A 7,499-nucleotide genomic window follows, 5' to 3' on the forward strand; every position below is an offset into this window, starting at 1 on the left:
TCAGCCCGTTCTCAGTAATAGGCCGTGTTAATAGAAGCATTGGGGTTGATAGTAATACTTTGTTTACTTGTCAGAAATGTTCACATTTCACCATGGAATTGGTATAAAGGGGATTTTCTGTTCTTTGTAGTAAGTTTGAGATTTTTAATTTAACCCTTACTGCATATCTTGGAACAGGACAGTAGACTTAATGCGAAGGGGTGTGTGGTCTGGCCAATGAGAAATCTCTGGCCCCCTGTACAGTAAGTCCCCGACTTAGGGATGAATCCCATTCTAGAATTGTTTGTGAGCCGACCAAGTGAGTCTTACACAGTACACCTGTGAAGGTGTGTAACTCACACGTCAGCAGGCTGGGGTCTTAATTAGGCAAGGGTGGGAAGTAGTGGGGAGTTCATAGCCTTACCGTGGCAGCATCTGCTCAGCTGTACACCAAAGGCTTGGACGTTGGTTACGAGGTTGCAGATGAGTTTTAAGGTGCTAGTGTACATGCAGTTGTGTCAGCGAGCTTTCTGAAGGTAGCTAGGTTTGAGCTTCCAAGAAAGGGCAACTTCTGTGAGGATTCTTTGACAACTCATTTAAAAGCTACTTCAGTGACAGGTCAAATGGTTCTTCAAGCACAAATTGCTATCACCTCAGTCGGGATGGAGGCGAGTCAGTACTGTTGTGCCATGTGTGTGGAAAATGGCAAGGAATACCTATTTGCTAAGAAAATGGTGTGAACCCAGCTGCGTGGATGTGAGGAGAAGGTTTAGGGACATTTTGTGCAAAATGATTTTACTAGTGCTTCAGTTTCCACTACCAACAAGCTTTGCTCCCAAAGGTCTTTCTGGTTTTCAACCAGTATACTTGGAATCGAAGGTAAAATTTGTGGAGCTTTCCTGCTCAACGGATGTGGACAGGAGCCATTTGCAAGTATGTTAATGAGGCCTGGGACCTCAGCCTGGGTCAGTGGTGGTGAACCTATGGCAAGTGTGCCGCAGTGGACCGTTTGTGTCATTGGACCTTTTAAAGATTTGCTATCGCTGGTCTGGAACAAAAAATGCCAGCTGGAGTCCCTAAAAGTAGGGAGCTGCAAATCCCCAAGGAGTCGGGAATGGGCTGTCCTGCAGTGATGATAGGGCAGAGCCAGCCAGGGGATGGGTGAGGGGAGCCCTCCCTAAACAGCTGGACCTAGCTGCCCTTCACTAACTTCCTTCGGAGGCTTTGGGGAAGCTGGGAATGCTGAAGACTGACCTCAGGTCTGGCAAGTAAAGGCTCCATTAATTAGAAGAAAAGGAGACATGTCGGTTTGGGGCCTCATGTTTAGAAGGCCAAGATGAACATGGGTTTTGAGGGGTCTGACAGGCCAGAGTTGAGATATTCTATTTAATTGCCTCAGTTTCCTTATCTGTGTTTTGGGAATACTGAGAAACCTCCCTTGGAGCTGCCAGGGGTGAAGGAGATTATGCAGAATACGCTTAGCAGTTGACAGTCATTTTTCATCTTAAAACTCATTGTCAGGTCAGGCGTGGGTGAAATGGGGTCAGAAAAGTCTTCAAAGAGCTGATTCTTGTATCTGGCCCCTAGCCTGGTGCCTGGACAGGGCTGCCTGGTGGATATATGCATGTAGACTTAATCATGACCCATTTCTGGCACCGACTTCAGATACCAACATGGGACGTGAAAATAGTCCATTTGCCATCAACAGTTTGTGGAGATTCTGTCAGGAGTGGAAAAAAGTCTTGAGTAGGAGAATGGGTGACCAGTTGATATTCTTTTCCTTCCTTTCAGTACTGGGGATTGAAGTGGCTTTCCCACTGAGCCGTATCCCCAGCCCATTCTCTTATTTTTGGGGACAGGTCTTGCTAAGTCACTGCATTGCCCAGGTTGGGCTCAAACTTGTTATCTTCCTGCTTCACCCTTTCAAGGTGCTAGGATTCCAGGTACCACCCCCTGGTTAAATGGATGGATTTAATAGCATAAGTTTTAAGTTAGCAAGATGTCTTTGGTTCAGATTGTAATCTCTTCTCCCAGCCTTTCACTGCTTCGGAAGGGCAGAGCTCTAGGGGTGGGTGATAGCATCAGAATCATCCAGACCCCCTAGGGTACTTTGAGTATGAAGAGGGGTCCTAGTACCTGTCCAGTCCCCAGGTTCCCAGGTAGGATCCATAGGTGTCAGCAATGCCATGCTGTCCCTGAGAATGCATGCAAAACTTAACATTTCTGTGCATTTGGCTAGAGAAGGTCCTTAGAGCCTTTGCGTAGAAGCTGAAAGAAATTTATACTTTTGGAGATAAAGAACCACTGCCAAGGACCTCCTCCACACTTCAGCAGCTCCTCCATACCAGTGAGTGCTCAGTGAGCTCAGGGATCTCATTTAGAAGCAGGTTAGCCCAGCCTCAGGGTGAGGAGTACCAGACTGAAGAGCCTTGGGTGCTGATGGCCTTCTCTTCCTCACCCTAAGCTGGGAAGTTGGCTTTCTGCTCTGGTGGGAGAACTGTTTCACCTCGGTTCTCCACTTAATCCACTGGTTTCCAACACATTGCCTGGCATCCTCTGTCCTAACTCCATTCATACGCACTCCACCTCTGAGGCCCCCATGCCTGTTCCTCTGCCCTTGAGGTGTTCCTGAGGGCCCTTACATGTCACTTCCTGCCCAAACCTCCAAAGGAACATGTTTTTATACTTTATATCTCACCTCTCCTAAAAATAAGATGCCTTGAGAAGACTAATAATAGTTTCTAGTGTCCACTGTGTGACAGATGTAATCTTGTGCCTCTGAAACAGAATACCACAGTCTGGATAATTGGAAGAACAGACATTGATTTCTCAGGGTGCTGGAGGCTGGGAGGTGCAGATGGAAGACCACTTGCAGGCTTGGTGTCTGATGGGGGCTCAGTGTTCAGTCCTAGAACTCTCTGTCCTCGCTAGGAGAGGCAGGTCCTTCATCAAGGCAGAAGAGTCAGAGCCACAGCACAAAAGGGGACCACAGGAGCCCTTTTGTAAGGGAACCCTCTTAAAGGTGGACAACTTGATGGCCTAATCACCTCTTAAAGGTCCCACCTCTTAACATTGACAATTAAGTTTCCACCTGAGTGTGGGAGCGGGAAGAGCATTCAAACTATAGCCCCAGACCTGGAGCTAAGTGCCTTGGATATGTTCTCATCGGACCTTAACGATTCTACATGGTGGCATTATTTTCTGCTCCCATACAGTGTTTCTGGTGAGAAAAGGGAAGCACAGAGCTGGGAGGCTGTCCAGCTGGACTTGTGGCCTTTATCACGGTGTGTCCTGCATTCTCGTCTCTCCCAGTGTTTCTTAGCTGTTCGTGTGGCCAGGCACTATGCACGTCATCTGTGCCCCCGTTGGAGCCGTTGACCTCTAAGCCTGAGCTCTTCGCACTGGGCATCCCCAGCTGTCACCCTGCTGTAAGAAAATCGCCTGTGACCCTCCTGGTCGTAGGGGAACAGCCCCACTCTGTCTTTTCTCTTCTGAGAGCAAGTGTTGCCCTATCTACTGCAGTGGTGGGTCCCTAGAATCTGTGGGTCCACACACTGATCTCAGCAGGGAATAGAATGAGATGTGGGCAGGATTTTAGGTCAAGGTCACTGATTTATCACCCTTTTATGTTTCCCCCTTTTATGTTTTTAGTGATCCAATGGGCAACAGAAATGCTGAGGTTCACACAGAAAATAAGCCAAGGGAGCACTGACAATTACAGGTCAGAGAATGAGCTTTGGAGTCAAGGACCCTCATTCATTTCTCAGTATGATCTTGGGGCAGTTGCTTTGATTGATTGATGGGCTTGGGATAGAACCCAGGGCCTTGTGCGTGCCAAGCACACACTCTACCACTGAGCTATGTCCCTGGCCCCCCTTTCTGCGCGTTGATGCCTTCCTCTCTAATGTGGCAGTGATCCTTCGCAAGGTGGTTGTGAAATGCACATTAGTAAGGTACTGGGTGGTGATCAGGGTTGTTCACTGATTACTCGAGTTCCCCCTTTGCCCAGTACATGGAAGAATGTACCTGGCTGTGACTGATTCTGGCTAGCGTGAGCAGAAGTGTGCGGCATGTAGTGGCTGTTGAGAGACCTCCAGTGCCCTTCTTTTCTTCATGGTGATGGGCATTTATGCTGAGGACGGCTGCTCTCGGCCTGGTCCAGGACTGAGGATGACAGTGAAGGGCAAGAAATGGGTCTTCTACAAACTAAGCTGCAGAGGTCTGGGTTTAGGGCTGCACTCAGTGCAACCTCTGAAATTTAGCAGCATGTTTTTGGTTTGTTTTGGAGACAGGATCTACTATGGAGTTCAGGCTGGCCTTGAACTTGTGATCCTCCTGTCTCGCCTCACAAATGCTGGGACCTACAGGCCTGCGCCACCACGGCTGGCCAACCTCTGAAATTTAGTAAGGGCTGAAGTTACAAGAAGAAAAAGAATGGGTTACAGAATCAGAAAAGGGATTGGTCTCTGAGTGGATGCCAGGAGACTCTGGGTAGCTCCCTGTGCTCGCGGCATGGCTTGGAGGCCTCTGCCCGCTCTGTACACGTGGTTCTTACATACCTGCCCCAGTGGCAGCCCACTGGATCCAATGTTCGGTCCCACGAGGGGCACAGACTCAAATCGGGTTGAAGATACTTTTGGATATTTTGAGCTTGGGGGTGTGTGGGGCTTTTCTCTTCAAGATGGTGCAAATGGTGTGATAAAAAGCCTGGGTGTTACTGATTGCCCTAATTCCTGCTAGGTGGAAAAAGCCATTTTTGCAAGGAGCCACAAGAGGACCTTCTGTGAACAGCACAAATGAACAAATCTGGCTTTGTATGACAGCAAGTTGACAAAACAGCAGCAAAGCTGAGTTCATGTAAGTTGATAGGCCAACAATATTTGGATGAGAAATAAAGACAATAATTTATAGATTATTATATATTCCATAAAATTTATCTCTTGCTTTCATTTCTGTAAAATCGCCAAGCATGTTGTTATAGTAAAAGATTTTGCATCATTCATATTCTATTGGTAGTAACAATCTAAAGGGTAAAAAGTTAATGTAATTAATTCAAAACAAAATGAATATGTTTTCATACAACTATGAATTAAAGCTCAGACAATCCCTGATTTATGATGGTTTGAATTAAAATTGTTTCATTGTTTGGATGGTGCAAAGCGATACGTGTTTAGCAAACCTTGCGTTTTGGGTTTCAGGTTCTGGCTCTGTCTTGGACCAGAGAAGGTGCTGTGACCACCTGTCATGCCGGGCACTGGCAGCAGCCTTGGTTCCTGTTCACCCCATGGTTGGGAGGGGAAGCAACCCGTAGCTTACCTGTGCTGCACTGCTAAGTGGGGATGGTCAGTAGGCCAGGTGGATTAAATCCACTTCCAGTTTACAGTATTTCCAGTTTATGATGCTTTTATTGGAAGGTAACCACACTGTAGTAGAAGAGCAACTATAAATGTAAAAATGAAACAAACCCTTACAGTAATTACAGTAATTAAGCATTATTTTTGGTACTAGAGATCGAACCCAGGGCTTTCACACTGAGCTACATCTTTACTTTTTTTAAAAAAAAATTTGAGGGCTGGGGATTTAGCTCAGTGGTTTTGCCACCTGCTGCACAAGCGCAAGGACCTGAGTTTGATCCCCAGGACCAAAAAAGTAAAAAAAATAAATTAAAAAATTTGAGACATGTTTTCATTAAATTGCTAAATTGCCCAGGCGGGGCTGGAACTTAGCTCCTCCAGCCTCAGGCTCCCAGAGTTCTGAGATTACAGTCATGCACCACCACAGTTGGCTGAAAAAAACCCCCAAATGTTACAAAAAGCAACTCCCAATAAAGTTGTCTTTTAACCCAAAAGTATAAAATTTACAGGGTAAAATACACATTATGTAAATGATGTAGGTCCATGTATTTTTGACGAAAACACTTTTTTCTTCCTTTTGAGACAGTCTCACTAATTCAGGCTGGCCTTGAACCCACTATGTCACCCAGGCTGGCCTCAAATTCATGGTGATTCTCCTGCCTCAGCATCCCCAAATCTAGGATTGCAGACTTGTCCCACCATGCCCAGCTAAACGTATACAGAGTCTGCCAAAAAAATAAAAAATATATACACACTTCAGCAGTTCAGAGTATGTGACAGTTAATGGATTGTGTCAACTTGAGTAAGAAACAACCAACTAAATTGACTCAGTGTAGTTCTGGACATGAAGACCCAGTCTAGGGGGGTTGTTGTCAGGTACAGAAGGGAAATGGAGCTCACCTGTGTTTCTCTGGAGGCACTCCAGTCCTGGTGTTCACCTTGGATGTTGCCTCAGCCTCCTGATTCGGACTCACGTGGAACACTACAGTGAGCGCCAGGTAGGGCCATGATGGACCCTTCCAACCAGGGCACAGGCAGACATTTGCACCCTTCCACACTGACTGTGGGCAGCCACTGTAAGCCAATCTTGCAGAATCTTATATTTGTTTCCTTTGTGGTTTTTTTGTTGTTGTTGGTACTGGGGATCGAACAAGCGCTTGCAAGGCAGGCGTGGTGCCACTGAGCTACATCCCCCGCCGGATTCTGACATTTGAATGTCTTCCTGTAAATCTGCTTCTCTAGTAAGCACTGATACACCATATTGATAAATGTCTGGAAGCTCATGGCCACCACTTTGAGCACCTCTTGCAATTGTAGAGACCAAAGGTAACTTGTATTAACCTCACAATGCCTCCATAAATTCAGTATTAAAATATTTATGCAAGGGCCAGGGATTTAGTTCCACCACCTGCCTCGCAAGTGCAAGGTCCCAAGTTCGATCCCCGGTACTAAAATATATATATATATATATTTATACAAGTTTTTCTTTTTCAGATGTATACATTTTTATTTTTTGCAAGCTCTGTATTTCTAAAAGTTTAAAAAGGCCTACTGATGAATTTGGAGCTTTTCAATTGTGAAAATTTAAGTGTGGATATTTCATAATTTTTCTTGATTTTTTTATTTTTTGCTTTTTTTTTTTTTTTTAGGTACCGGGGATCTAACACAGGTCCTTGTGCTTGCGCAGCAGGCGGTGAAACCACTTAGCTAAATCCCTGGCCCTTCATAACTTTTCTTAATAAATATACTGAAAAATAAAATTACATAAAGCTGGATTTTTAAATATAATATTTGAAAAATATAAAATTTTTTTTTTTTGGTACTGGAGATTGAACTTCAGACTTTGTGCTTGTGAGGCAGGCAGCAGCACCTGGAGCTAAATCCCTGGCCCTCAAAAATGTAAATCTTATTAAATATTTTTATTACAGAACTTTCTCCAGTTCTAGGGTTCAGTGTCAGTCTAATAGCTTCACATACCTTGTGTCTGGAGCTCATATGTATAAATAAGAAAATGAATTGTTTGAAGTACAAACCATTCCGCAGCTGCAGAGAACAGCCATGTTACTCTAACTCATATGTGCTTCAGAACCACAATGTGCAACATGAAGAGAAACCAGAAAATGGATTCTCAGCTGGCCAGGGGGGCACGCACCTGTAATTCCAGCT

Source organism: Heterocephalus glaber, unplaced genomic scaffold, assembly GCF_053883595.1.
Source record: "Heterocephalus glaber isolate CG9 unplaced genomic scaffold, H.glaber_assembly_v1.0 deba00000943, whole genome shotgun sequence".
In the NCBI taxonomy this organism is placed as follows: Eukaryota; Metazoa; Chordata; class Mammalia; order Rodentia; family Bathyergidae; genus Heterocephalus; species Heterocephalus glaber.